The 15,247-nt window shown below is 52.3% G+C and overlaps 1 protein-coding gene across 8 annotated transcripts in view; it reads left to right on the top strand.

Moving 5' to 3' along the window:
• Positions 1-11,588: 11,588 nt before the first annotated feature.
• Positions 11,589-15,247, top strand: part of pikfyve (phosphoinositide kinase, FYVE finger containing) — a 206,985-nt gene continuing 203,326 nt past the window's right edge. For 7 of the 8 annotated variants that reach the window (XM_038788673.1, XM_038788682.1, XM_038788662.1 and 4 more), the window contains exon 1: positions 11,589-11,742. The gene's annotated coding sequence lies outside the window, so the exon portion shown is untranslated. The remainder of the gene's footprint in view (positions 11,743-15,247) is intronic. The other variant, XM_038788688.1, reaches the window with a different exon arrangement.

Genomic DNA, 15,247 nt, shown 5'->3' with positions numbered 1-15,247 from the left:
GGGTGGATAAATGGAACCAGTAGTGTATTTGGATTTCCAAAAAGCTTTTGATATAGTTCCACTTGAAAGGCTACTCCATAAAATAAGAGCACATGGTATTAGGGGTAATATTAGGCATGGATAGAGGATTGGCTGAGCAGCAGGAAACAGAGTTGGGATAAGTGTGATTCTTTTCAATGAGTGGGGTGCCAGAGGGATCAGTCCTCAACTATTTACAATTTATATTAATGACTTGTAGCCAAATTTGCTGACAATACAAAAATAGGTAGGAAAGCAGATTATGAGAAGGACATAAAAAGTCTGTAAAGGGATATAGGTAGGTTAAATGATTAGGTAAAAATTTGACAGGTGAATTATATTGTGCAAAAATATGAGATTGTCCATTTTGGCAGGAAATATAGAAAAGCAGAATATTATTTAAATAGAAAGAAAGACTGAAGAATGATGTGGTAACTCGGCCTTGAAAAATATTTCAATAACCGACCCTTCACTGCTCTCTGGAATTGAGAAATCCAAAGATTAATAACCTCCTGAGAAGAAATTCCTCCTCATCTCTGTTTTGAATGGGAAACCCCTTATTTTGAAACTGCATTGAATTCTAGATTTTGCCACCAGGGAAAAAAATCTTAGCATTTATCTTGTCAAGCCCCTTGGACTCTTATATGTTTCAATAAGATCATCCTTATTTTTTCTAAATTCCAAAGGTTAATCTCATGAATTATATATTGAGGAAATAATGAATGTGAAGCCAGTCATTTTCTTACACCGAGTTACAAAGTAATGGCACAAGTTCCTCTTTTCCCACTTAACGCCCAATGTGTACTGTTTTTTATAGTCTTGCAATGATTTCCTAATCTTTCCCCAGTTCAGGGCAGTTGTTTTTAATTAACCAATTTAAAGCATACATTCTATTAAAACATGATTCAATCATTATCACCAATGCTCATATATCTAACCTGCTCAAACTGTATTCATCAGAGATCACTTTCACAGGAATCAATCTAGTGAACCTTCCTTGAACTTCCTCCACTACAAATATATCCTTCCTTAAGTAGGGGATACAAAGTGTATGCAGTGCTCTAAGTCCAGTCACATTAATGCTGTGTATAGTTGTAGCAGAACTTCCTTACTCTTTAAGTCCATTCTCCCTTGCAATGAAGGCCAACATTCCATTTTCTTTCCTAATTAGTTGTCATACCTGCGTGCTAACATTTTTCGATTCATGTATGAGGACACCCAGATCCCCTGAGGAATGACTGTGAGTAGAGTACTGCATACAGTTCTGGTCTCCTAAATCTAAGGCGTGTAATGGTCCCTCCTGTTTATTCCCTTGTTTCCCCGTTCTTTTATTTTGCTGTTGCATTTTTGATCTATCGATGATTAATGGACGTATCACTTTAAAGCAGATAGCCTGTAAATAGCCCGTAGTTTTAATTCAAACAGAAGAATCCAGAAGGCTGCATCGGATTAAACTGGTGATTATTGACTGCCCGGCATCAGTGAGCACTTGGTTTGATTGATTGCCTGGTGGCCAATTAATTGGCATAAAGTCTGTGCTCTGCCCGGTAACAGGTGGTGATTGGATCAGATTCCACTGATACGTTTTCAGAGTCCCAAGGCTTGAGTTTGGTTTTAGTTCTTATTCTGGCAGACTGATGAAGAGATCCAACTAACTCTCTCCAAAAAGATCCGGCTAATTCTCTCCAGAAGGCCAATGGAAGGGCTGACTCTCTCTCCAGCAAGTATGTGTGCTATTCTCTTGAGACTGCAGAGGCCTGGAGTTAAACCATGAGATGGAAGCAAGGTTTGATGTGAAATATAGTGTCTCTCCAGAAAGAAAGAGGCCTGAATGTGAACCTCGAGCTGATGGCCCAATTCAATGAAAAATAAACTGTCTCTCCAGAAAGCCTGCTGCCTGTGGGTACTGCATTTTCTAAACTACAAGGACCCAGAATGAATGACTCGACAAAGAAGACCATTACTGATTGTAAATCAGAGATTTTAATCAGTGAGCTTGCTGTGAAGAAAGTGTGCTAAGAACCACCATCTGAAGCAAAGACTCTTATATTTTGCCCTTCATCCTCATCATGTTTTACCCCTTTCCACCCCTCTGTGTTTGTGTGGGTAGAAGATGGGACAGTTAAAGTGGATGTTTGGTACTAGTTTGTCATTAACCAGTTGTATTTACTGCATATTCATGATAGTTCTTCTTATAAATAAACAGTAATTGTGTTTACATTTACAAACCAAGTGATTGTAATTATTGGGCAGCCAAGGGTCAAAGACTTTGGGTATTTTTCTGCACATTGTTGGTGAATTCACGTGGGTCTGGAACTAACAGGGCGGTGTAACAGAAAGGATATACTTGCATTGGAGTTAGTTCTGAGGTTTACTTTGATGAAAAGACCGTCTCATGGGGAAAGGTTGAGCAGGTTGGACATAAACTCATTTGAGTTTAGAAGACTGAGAGATGATCTTATTGAAACATATAAGGTTCTGAGTGGCTTGTCAGGATCGAGGTTGAGAGAATAATTGGCACATAACTTCCTTGGAGTGTAATTAGAGGTCTATTGCAAGCCAGGTGGGAATTACTCTTGCTCAGGTTGCAAAGTCCCTTGCTTGCCTGACCTTCCTCAGGCACTAAGATAGGAACAGGAAGAGTGCCCCCAGCAGCATTGGCCTGAAGTACATTGAGTGAAGTACACCACCTGCACCCCGGGCATGTCTGACACCCCGAAAATGGCTTCTCGGGGCCCTGGTTCCAAACTCACCTCCAACGTGACCTTAAAACCTCCCTCCAATACCCCTCCAGCTTCAGACAGGACCAAAATATATGAACATGGTTTGCGGGGATCCTCCCACAGTGCTCACATATATCATCCACCCCTTCAAAGAGTTGGCTCATTCTTGCCCTCAGCTGTATCAGCCCCAAACTCGCGAACGAGGCTGAGGCGTTTATCCTCCGGAGCACCTCACACCACAGACTGTCCTCCATAACCTCCCACAACTCTTCCTCCCACTTGGCTTTAATCCCCTCCAAGGATACCTTATCCTCCCCAAAGCCCTCTCATTGATCGCCGACACCCCCCCTTCTCCATTCCCCCTGCCGTCAATATCTCTTCCAACAACATGGGGGTCGATGCCTCCAGGTTTAATTTATACCCCGAAAAGGAACCAAACCTTCGGAAGCTCCAATGTACCCCCCATCTACGCACTCGGCTACAGTAATAAATCATCCATGTATAGAGACACCCTATGTTCCACTACCGCTCCCCTCCCACACTATTCCCTTCCACACCCCTGTGGTGATATGATCTGCATTGGGCCAGAACGTCGGCTTACCATTGGCCCTGGTCGGTCATGTGCCTCTCGACAGATTGGCCGAGAGGCTGAGTTAACCACGCCTCTATTAACGAGGTATAAATGGTCAGACGCCTGACGATCGTCCTTTCCATTGTAGACGATCGCAGAGCTGTGTTCTAGTCAATTAAAGCCAGACTTTGGTAAATCACTCGCCTCGCGTACAATTGATGGTACATCAACCCCCGAGCTCCTCATCACGATGGACAAAGGCTCAATCGTTAGTGCAAATAACAGAGGGGACATAGGACACCCCTGCCTAGTCCCCTGGTGCAGAGCAAAGTACCCCAAATTGTTTGTGCAGACGCTCGCCCATGGCTCCTTATATAATAGCCGTACCAGTCCACAAATCTTGGCCCGATCCTAAATCTCTCCAGCACCACAATCAAATACCACCACTGTATGTTTTTCTGCGTCCAGCGCAACCACTATCTCTGTCTCCCATCCCTCAGCCGGCGTCATAACCACATTCAGAACCTTCCTAATATTCGAGAATAGCTGCCTCCCTTTCATGAACCCCAACTGGTCCATCCTATCATCTTCGGGAGGCACCTCTCCAACCTAGCCGCCAGCCCCTTTGCCAATATCTTTCCATCCATATTCAGTAGCAAGTTTTCATAGAACTCCTCAAATACTCTATTGATCTGGTCCGGGCCCACCACCAATTTCCCCGTCCTATCCCGCACCTGGACAATTTCCCTTCCGGTCACCTCCCTCCAAAGTCAGCCTGCCAGCATGGGCTCCACTTTCTCCCCATACTCATAAACTGCTGTCCTCACCTGCCTCAAATGGCGTACTGCTTCACTCATGGACAACCGATTAAAACTAGCCTGTGGCTCCCTCCTTCTATCTAAAAGTGCTGGATCTGCATCCCCCGTACCTCCTGTCCACCGCCAACATCTCATGTATCAACCTTTGCTGCTCCACCCTCTCCTCTGCATCCACCTTCGCCTTAAATGACATAATCTCCCCCCTCACCACTGCCTTCAGAGCTTCCCATACCACGCCTGCGATATCTCCCCTGTGTAGTTAAAACCCACAAACTCCTCGATTACCCTTCCGATCTTTTCACAAAAACTCCGGTCCCCCAGCAACCCGATGTTCAATCTCCACCCCGGCCTCTGCACTGCCCCTCTCTCCAAGACCATGTCCACCCAATGCGGCGCATGATTGGAAATTGCTATCGCCGAGTACTCTGATCCTTTAACCACAGCCAACAGCGCCTTCCCTACTACAAAAAAATCTATCCTCGAATAAACCTTGTGGACCGAGGAGAAAACCTGGACCCAGGTAACAGGGCGGGAATCGCAGCAGGCCCCCTCCTCTCCTGATGTACCGCCTGGAGATCCACCTAGACATAGGGTTGGGACTTGTAAGGCCAGAGAAATAGACACCAGTTGGCATGGGTGTATAGTCTTAGAGGCTAGGGAACAAACTTGTGCATCTGTTCACATTAAATACCTGTGCACAACATTACAACCTGCCTTGGCGATCTGTCAGCTGGGTATGAGGGATAGACTGGTCTGGCCCCAGATGGGGCACAGTGGGGAGGAAAATGGGTGGATATTGTGGGTGGGCTTGGCCCCAGGGACCACAGATCAGTCAGTGCTCACCGCTCCGGTGTCCCACCTCCAGCCCTGTCACCATTCCCACTTCTGCCGCCCCAGGGGTTCGATGGGACCGTGGGGTGGAATGGCAAGCTCCCATGCAAGGATCACCCAGGTGGACAGAGTGGAATGTGGTACCGTGATCAGGAGTCAGACGTTGTCAAACGGTGCAGAGCACCAGAGTTCATTGTAGAAGAGCACATCATCATTCTGCATCCCATGGCCCACACCTGCTGTTACTGCCAACCCAGGGCCTGCACCACATAATGAGGCAGGTAGGAATCACAGAGGGTGCTACAAGCGGGGGTTGACGCGGGGAGGGGGGGGTGGCGCAATGCGGGTGTTCATGGGAGAGGTGTGACTGGGAGGAGGTGGGGGTGGGGCCTGGCTTTACTTCTAGTCAGTGAACCGGGAGGTGCTCAGAGCATCCCATGCGCATCGGGCCCAGGAGAACCCGTTGTGCAGTCTCCCATGCCTGCCCAGGCCCTATGTCCTGCCCATCAGCCGCATCGACTTCATCAGACAAGGATAAGGACTCGTGTTCACCCTCCTCCTCCAGCATGTCGTCCCTCTGCAGTGCGATGTTTTTGAGGAGGCAGCAGGCCCCAACAATGTGGGACACTCTCCCAGTGCTATACTGGAGGGCCCCGCTAGAATGGTACAGGCACCTGAACCGCATCTTCAGGACGCCGAAGCACCACTTCATCACGCTCCTGGTCACTGCATGTGTGTCGCTGTAGCAGGTCTCCGCGTCGAACTGTGACCTTGGAATAGGTGGCATCAGCCACGAGCACAGTGGATGACCCGTCGTCCAGGAGCTAACCCCCCAGCTGGGGATGCGGCTTGAAAAGGCAGGAACCATTGAGTTTGTCAGGATGAAAGCATCATGCACACTGCCTGTGTATTGGCGCAGACGTGCATCTCATGGCCACAAACCAGCTGCACGTTCATCGAGTGGAACCCCTTTTGGTTTGTGAAGACCGGGTTGTCATTTGCAGGTGCTCATAGGGTGACATGCCTCCCGTCAATCACCCGATGGACCCGGGGCATTTCGGCAATGGCGACGAACCCCGCTGCCTGAAAATCCCTGTGGGCTCGGTCCAAATTGAAATGGATACATTGTGCTGACTGGGCATTTGGGCCTCTGTGATGGTACACCGAGCCCTGTAAGATCCCGTACAGGTCCTCACTTGGCGCCTGGAAGGACTCTGGCATAAATGTTCAGTGCGATCATCACGTTGATGACCACCGGGAGCAGATGTCCTCCCCCATTCCCCTGCCCTGCCAGGTGCGCCATGATCCGGCAGATATGACGCACTGTCCCCCTGCTCAGCCAGAATCTTTGATGGCATGCCCGGTCCGGCTCGTCATCGAATGACAGGTGCTGCCGGTATAAATGAGATGCTCCTTTGCACATCCTCCTGCTCCTTGGCCAGTTGGGCAGCCGGCTCCCCATCCTCACCAGCTACCTCCTGATCCTCTGGGCAGGCTTCACTGCTGCAGCGTCCTCCTCCTTGAGCAGCTCTAGCTCGTATAACCTCAGTGTCTCCCCCAGGGCTGCAGTGACAAGAAGGAAGGCTGCTATTGCTGGTTGAGTTCCAACATTCACTGTGTACAGGGGATGAAAGGCCGACATGTTAGCATGGTGCGTACCCCGGTACCCAACCAGGTCCAATGGGCTACATGGTGGTCCTGGTTTGCACTGCAGACCATGCCCCTGCAAGTCGCCCCCCTCCCCACCCCACCCATCTCCGTATCCCTGGCCCTGTCGGTGCCCGGCACTGTGGGGGCCTCTGGTCCCTGCTGCCAGCGGTACCGACAGCTGGCGCGAGCTTGCCAGCGGTACACTCTGAAGCTCCCATCTGGCACCCCCTGTAGGGGCTACTATGGGCATTGCCCTAGTGTGGGATGGGAGGCCGGTTGGGGGTCTCGGGGGAGGGGGGGGGTATGGTGGAGGGTGCGGTGCAGGTGTGGAGGGTGGGGGATGGTGACGCTCATACAGCAGGAGTCACTCTGCAGACCCATGGGCCACGGATGGTGGTCAGGGGGGTACGCAGTAAGATAGTCATCTTGCAGGCCTCAGCTATGGCATTCTGTGCCTGGACACTCCGGTCCTTTGAGGGGAGGGTGTGTCATCCCAGCTCCATGGCAATCCTCTGGTCATTCCCCATCACCAGTCCCTGGCCGGTCAGAGCTCATCTCACTGTCCCCCAGCCAGCCTAGCCAGTGTCAGAACCGGCACCCCACGGTCGCGCCTCTAAGTATCCTACCTCCTCTCAATCCCTCATCAGCGATGGTGCCTGTTTCCTGATTTTTAAAAGCAAAAGTGAACCTCACCATTGGGAATTACCCCAGTGGAAGCGGAGCATCACGGAGGCCCCAGAGAATACTGGGTCAGGCCCACTAATGATATGCAATGGGTGTTGACTGTACATGTGGAGTGGAAAGCACTGATGCCGTTGTCGAGGCGGCGGAGAGTTGCGATTTGGCATGAACACCCCCGGCACCGGACACGATTTCGGAGTTAAGACCAATGCTCCGCCCAATCACCTTTCTTGATTTCGGCACCATGGTGGGGTGGGGTGGAGAGGGGAGCCTTCGATTACACCCCCCCCCCTTCCTCCCCCTCCCATATCACCCCCCTTCCTCCCCCTCCCATATCACCCCCCCCTCCCCCTCCCATATCACCCCCCCTTCCCATATCACCCCCCCTTCCTCCCCTCCATATCACCCCCCCTCCTCCCCCTCCCAGAATCACCCCCCCCTTCCTCCCCTCCCATATCACCCCCCCTTCCTCCCCCTCCCATATCACCCCCCTTCCTCCCCCTCCCATATCACCCCCCCTTCCTCCCCCTCCCATATCACCCCCCCTCCTCCCCCTCCCATATCACCCCCCCCCTCCTCCCCCTCCCATATCACCCCCCCTCCTCCCCCTCCCATATCACCCCCCTCCTCCCCCTCCCATATCACCCCATCCTCTCCCTCCCATATCACCCGCCCCCTCCTCCCCCTCCCATATCAACCCCCCTCCCCTATCACCCCCCCCTCCCCCTCCCATATCACCCCCCCTCCCATATCACCCCCCCCCCCCTCCCATATCACCCCCCCTCCTCCCCCTCCCATATCACCCCCCTCCCATATCACCCCCTCCTCTCCCTCCCATATCACCTGCCCCCTCCTCCCCTCCCATATCACCCCCCTCCCCTCCCATATCACCTCCCTCCCCTCCCATATCACCCCCCTCCCCTATCACCCCCCTCCTCCCCCTCCATATCACCCCCCTCCTCCCCCTCCCATATCACCCCCACCCCCCCCTCCCATATCACCCCCCCTCCTCCCCCTCCCATATCACCACCCCCCTCCTCCCCCTCCCATATCACCCCCCTCCTCCCCCTCCCATATCCCCCCCTCCTCCCCCTCCCATATCACCCCCCTCCTCCCCCTCCCATATCACCCCCCTCCTCTCCCTCCCATATCACCCGCCCCCTCCTCCCCCTCCCCTATCACCCCCCCTCCCCTCCCCCTCCCATATCACCCCCCCCCCCCCCCTCCCATATCACCCCCCACCCCCTCCCATATCACCCCCCCTCCTCCCCTCCCATATCACCCCCCTCCCATATCACCCCCCTCCTCTCCCTCCCATATCACCTGCCCCCTCCTCCCCTCCCCATATCACCCCCCCCCCTCCCATATCACCTCCCTCCCCTCATATCACCCCCCTCCCCTATCACCCCCCTCCTCCCCCCCCATATCCCCCCCCTCCTCCCCTCCCATATCACCCCCCCTCCCATATCACCCCCCTCCTCCCCCTCCCATATCACCCCCCTCCTCCCCCTCCCTATCACCCCCCCTCCCATATCACCCCCCTCCCCTCCCATATCACCCCCCTCCTCCCCCTCCCATATCACCCCCCTCCTCCCCCTCCCATATCACCCCCCTCCTCTCCCTCCCCTATCACCCCCCCCCTCCCCCTCCCATATCACCCGCCCCCTCCCTATCACCCCCCCTCCCCTCCCCCTCCCATATCACCCGCCCCCTCCTCCCCCTCCCATATCACCCGCCCCTCCCATATCACCCCCCCTCCCCTCCCATATCACCCCCCCCCCCCCTCCCATATCACCCCCCCCTCCCCCCCTCCCATATCACCCCCCCTCCCATATCACCCCCCCCCTCCCATATCACCCCCCCTCCCATATCACCCCCCCTCCCATATCACCCCCCCTCCTCCCCCTCCCATATCACCCCCCCTCCCATATCACCCCCCCTCCCATATCACCCCCCCCTCCTCCCCCTCCCATATCACCCCCTCTCCTCCCCCTCCCATATCACCCCCCCTCCTCCCCCTCCCATATCACCCCCCCTCCTCCCCCTCCCATATCACCCCCCCCTCCTCCCCCTCCCATATCACCCCCCCTCCTCCCCCTCCCATATCACCCCCCCTCCTCCCCTCCCATATCACCCCCTCTCCTCCCCCTCCCATATCACCCCCCCTCCTCCCCCTCCCATATCACCCCCCCTCCCATATCACCCCCCCTCCTCCCCCTCCCATATCACCCCCCCCTCCTCCCCCTCCCATATCACCCCCCCCTCCTCCCCCTCCCATATCACCCCCCCTCCTCCCCCTCCCATATCACCCCCCCTCCTCCTCCCCCTCCCATATCACCCCACCTCCTCCTCCCCCTCCCATATCAACCACCCCCCGCCTCCTCCCCCTCCCATATCACCCCCCCCCTCCTCCTCCTCCCCCCTCCCATATCACCCCCCTCCTCCTCCCATATCATCCCCCCCTCCCATATCACCCCCCTCCTCCCCCCCAATTCAACCCCCCCTCCCATATCACCCACCCCTCTCCATATCACCCCACCCCCCCCCCTCCTCTCCCCCGCCCATATCACCCCCCTCCTCCTCCCCCTCCCATATCACCCCCCCTCCTCCTCCCCCCCCATATCACCCCCACCTCCTCTCCCCCTCCCAATCAACCCCCCCCTCCTCCTCCCCCTCCCATATCACCCCCCCCCTCCGTCCTCCCCCTCCCATACACCCCCCCTCCCATATCACCCCCCCTCCTCCTCCCATATCATCCCCCCCTCCCTTCACCCCCCTCCCATATCACCCCCCTCTCCCCCCCCAATTCACCCCCCACTCCCATAGCACCCCCCCTCTCCCCCTCCAATAAATCACCACCGCCCTCCTCCCCCTCCCATGATCACCCCCCCCTCCTCCCTCCCTCCCATATCAACCCCCCCCTCTCCCCCTCCCATATCACCCCCCCCTCCTCCCGATCACCCCCCCTCCTCCCATATCACCCCCCCCGTCCTATATCAAACCCCCTCCTCCTCCCCCTCCCATAGCACCACCCCCTCCGCCCCCTCCATATCACCCCCCCCTCCTCCCCTCCCATATCACCCCCCCTCCTCCCCCTCCATATCACCCCCTCTCCCCCTCCCATATCACCCCCCCCTCTCCCCCTCCCATATCACCCCCCCCCCTCCTCCCCCCTCCCATATCACCCCCCCTTCCCTATCACCCCACCCTCCTCCCCCTCCCATATCACCCCCCTCGCCCATATTCCCCCCCCTCCCATATCACCCCCTCCCATATTACCCCCCCCTCCCATATCAACCCTTCCCCTCCCATATCACCCCCCCTCCCCCTCCCATATCACCCCCCCTCCCCCTCCCTATCACCCCCCCTACCCCTCCCATAGCACCCCCCCTCCATATCACCCCCCCCCCCCCCCTCCCATACCACCCCCCCTCCCCCTCCCATATCACCCCCCTCCCCCTCCCATATCACCCCCCTCCCCCTCCCATATCACCCCCCCTCCCCCTCCCATATCCCCCCCCTCCCCATCCCAGATCACCCCCCCTCCCATATCACCCCCCCCTCCCCCTCCCATATCACCCCCCCTCCCCCTCCCATAGTACCCCCCCTCCGTCCCCCCCTCCCATATCACCCCCCTCCCCCATCACCCCCCCTCCTCCCCCATCACCCACCCTCCCTCCCCCTCCCATATCACCCCCCCTCCTCCCCCTCCCAGATCAACCCCCCCCTCCTCCCCCTCCCATATCACCCCCCTCCCATATCACCCCCTTCCCATATCACCCCCCCTCCCATATCACCCCCCCTCCATATCACCCCCCCCCCCCATATCACCCCCCCCCCCCATATCACCCCCCCCCCCCATATCACCCCCCCCCCCCATATCACCCCCCCCCCCCCCCATATCACCCCCCCCCCCCCCATATCACCCCCCCCCCCCCATATCACCCCCCCCCCCCCCCCTCCCATATCACCCCCCCCCCCCCCCATATCACCCCCCCCCCCCCCCTCCCATATCACCCCCCCCTCCCATATCACCCCCCCCCTCCCAAACAGTCCAAATACCCCACCCCTGCGACTCGGTGGCACAGTGGTTAGCACCGCTGCCTCACAGCACTCGGGACCCAAGTTCCATTTCAGCCTCGGGTGACTGTATGGAGCTTGCCCTTTCCCTCCGTGTCTTCCCGGCGGTGACGTATGGGGACGGGCGCGCGCACGCTGACGCCGGGGCTGATGTGGATTAGGGGCGAGCTCGCGCACGCTGACGCCGGGGCTGAAGCGGATGGGGACGGGAGCGCGCACGTTGACGCCGGCCTGTCATTGGTGTGAAGCGGTTAATGTTGATGTGAGGCTGGGAGAAGGTTGCCTGCTCGTGATGGTGTAAATGAGCTGTTCCCGGCAACGGGAGGAGGAGAGCGGCCGCGCTCTCCCCGGGGTGTGGACGTTGTGAGGGGTGAGTGCCGGCGGGAGAAGCTGTGGCCGCTCAGGTGCCGGGCATGGCGATGGTTTTGTTTTCATCGCACATCCTGTGGTGTCAACGCCACCAGCCCTGTTTTTATCCAAATATATAATGTGTCACCCGCTGCGGCCGGGGAGCGGCGGGTGGCATCTGCTTTTCCTCCCCCCCCCCCCCCCACCCCACGTTTGCAGGCAATCCAGAGCGGGTTGGGTTTGGGTCTCCCATATAAATGTGCATATAAAATAAGTTGCGGACACACCAGAGCCTGTTTGTATTGGTTTTCCTTCATGTGTGGAGGATGGGATAATTGCGCTCAGTCTCATGATCAGCAGCTCCTGATCAGCATCTCCTGATCTTGCTGTTGTCATTGGAGATTTTTAAAGGCGGGTACTTATGCTGTAGCCCTGTATTCAGCTATTTGAGCCACTATTTCTGAAATGTAACTTACCCATTTATTAGTTGCAACATTCAGGGTAATAATGTGATATGTATACCGCCTAAACATAGAAGGAAAGGTTTTCAAACTCTTGGTGTTCGTTGTTCACTTAGGTGTCCATCATGGAGTGGTGTCATCTTAAACCCAAAGTTTGTAAGCATATGCAAAATCGCGAACTTCCTACGTTAACACCTCTCAGATTTTAAGTTTAGGGTATATTTGCCTCCGAGAGAACAGCACAAGAACAGCCATTCTGAAAAATCCAAATCTACAAAATCCAAACAGGAATAATCATAAACAAATATATGCATGATTAGAACTTTCATGTCAGAGCATTGTGGGCCAGATCTCAAAGATTCATGGAATGGCACACAGACCATAGTTTTAGACACTTCTGCTGCAATGTGTGTTGCCTCTAATGCCATTGAAAATTGATTAATTTTTGGCTTGCAATTGAGATAGGTTTGTGCCAAAGGTGAAACAGGTTATTCACGAAGGCCCGATTTCTCAACCTTGCCCCTTGCCTGAGATGTGGTGATCCTCAGGTTAAATCACCATCAGTCAGCTCCCCCTCAAAGAGGTATAGATGAAACAGTAACTGTATTCGCTATTCTGATAAAATGCTATCCTGGTGTGCCGGACTGCAGCCATACAGTAAGAATCGTGAAATAAGGTAATTCCAAAATTTAGAATGGGGACAAGAAAAATGATCAGGTCATGAATATTTATGAGATGGTGGTGGCACACCCCTCGCATCAATGTCATCTTCTGCTCCTCCCATTGTTGCCTCTTATATGTAATATACCCTAAGCCTCCAGAAAAATCATTTAAGTTTGTTATACAAGACTCAAAATTATGTGAATTTAAGATATAAACTGAAAAAGGGTAAACAACTGTCAAAAAGAATGGGTACAGCAACCAACATATAGTTTGATAGTGGAGTGAGTGGAAACAATGAGTGCTTCAGCAGTTGATTCAAGGACCAATTTATATCAATACCTTAGATTTGCAAGTTCATCACATCAGACCAATCTATATGGGTTTCGAAAATGTGGGGAGGGACAGTTGAGTGCATTGAAGGATGAATAATCTGAAAAAAGTAAAAATTCATGTTGGCAGGTTAAGGAAAATGGGTGATTATACACGATGTTGGACTAGTTAAAGGTGATGTTGAAAGAAATTTAGTGGTGTCAGATCTGATGCTTAAACCTTCTCTGATTGGTTTTCACATTAATATATATAGATCATCTTATGATATAGCCTCTATGTAAGGTCATCTTAGGTTGACTGAACTTCATGTTCAGGTTATTATATTTGTGGTGCTTCCTTAGATGAGGGGTGCAGAGTACAGCTGGTTCACTGGTGAGTGACATTGGGGCAACCCAGTGCTGCTGTTATAGGTCTAAACAACATAGGCATATTCAGTTAGCATGGATCAGCAATCAACATAAATGGAAAGGTGAAATACATTGCTAAATCAGTAGAGTATAAACTTGAAGGATGGAGTGTTGTATCCATCCGGCACTCTGATCACACTGGTCTTAAATATTGTAACTGCTTTTGGTCACCATTCCAAGATACCTGGATGCTGTGATATGAGCTGTTTGTTTCTTCTAATAAATGAGCTAAAATGGACAAAGTCATCATCTTTATTCATATTTAGCTCAGTTTGACACTTCTGCCCTGGTTTGTTAATTGGTACTTTAAGTGATGAAGCTGCTGAAAAATCTTAATAAAATGTCCAAAGATAAGCAGGTTAGGTGGATTGGGCATGCCAAATTGCCCTTAAGTGTCCAAAAAGGTTAGGTGAGATTACGGGGATAGGGTGCTCTTTCCGAGGGCCGGTGCAAACCTGAAGGACCGAATGGCCTCCATCTGCTGTGAATTCTATGAATTTAATCTTCCATTCCAAAAGAATCCATGCATATAAGTGTCTTCTGCCTTACAATTTATTGTATCAGAAATTAAATTTACTTGGTACTGTAGATATTTTAAAGAGTTTACAAATCTTACTCTAAACCTTGTAGAGTTTAATTTGTGGTATTTCTGATTTTAAAAAATACTTTTATCCATCGTACTAACATATTTACTGGAGAATTCTTGAACAAATGCATATGATTAATATTTCATTAATAACTAGTTCCAATAACTTGTCGCTGAAAACATCACTGCTGTCCTGATTGAAAGTTGTCCTGATTGAAAGTTTTGTCAAATGCCCGAGTAACCAAATATTATCGATAATCTCTATTGAAATATTTTAGAGTCGTGAATACCCTAATTCATTCCTTTTAGAAATGGAACCTCATTGATAAAGCACTCCTTTGGCCCCTTTTCCTGCCTAGTCGTGTGCAAATTACAACTCATTTAGACTCCATGACCTTTGTCCTCAACCATACTGCATCCAGCATTCCCAATATCCTTGTTCTTACCAACCTTCACTGACTCATGTCTCTTCAGATTAACTTCAGGATTTCTGTCTTTGCTTTCAAATTTCTCCAAGGCCATGGCTTAACCTAAATACAAAGCACACAAAAAAAGGTAGTAAATTCTGGAAACTTGAAACAAAAACAGAAAATGCTGCAGAAACCACATCTGTGGAGACAGCCAATTGATTGAAATACTATATGTTTCCAGGGTTTTATGCTTTTGTTCTTGACCCAACCTATATCAGTGTCCTTCAACCATATGCAACTTCTTCCTCAGTCAATGGTTTAGTCCAATCTTCCGTTTCTATACTGCACCATCAGTAATTACTTCTTCAGTGACAATGTCCTTGCGACCCTTAACTATCTTGCCATATCAGTTTCTTCTTTGCTTTCAAAAACATCAAACATTTCTCTTACTCAAATTTTCTATTTTATCCTCTAACTTGCAGAATTCTGAGACATCTTCCCTTGTGTGGGAAGTACAATCAAAAATGAAGTTGTTTAACTACATGTAATAATGTCTGCAAATTAATTAAGTTATCATAACTGTGGCTGACTATATTACGTATCTCCAGAGTTTTGAATTTTATAACTTGAATTAACTAACAGGTTTCTGGGATCAGTAAAATCCTTAACC

Source organism: Scyliorhinus canicula, chromosome 2 (genome assembly GCF_902713615.1).
Source record: "Scyliorhinus canicula chromosome 2, sScyCan1.1, whole genome shotgun sequence".
Classification (NCBI taxonomy): domain Eukaryota; kingdom Metazoa; phylum Chordata; class Chondrichthyes; order Carcharhiniformes; family Scyliorhinidae; genus Scyliorhinus; species Scyliorhinus canicula.
Note: the sequence above shows the minus strand (reverse complement) of the source record. Positions and strands in the feature narration are given on the sequence as shown.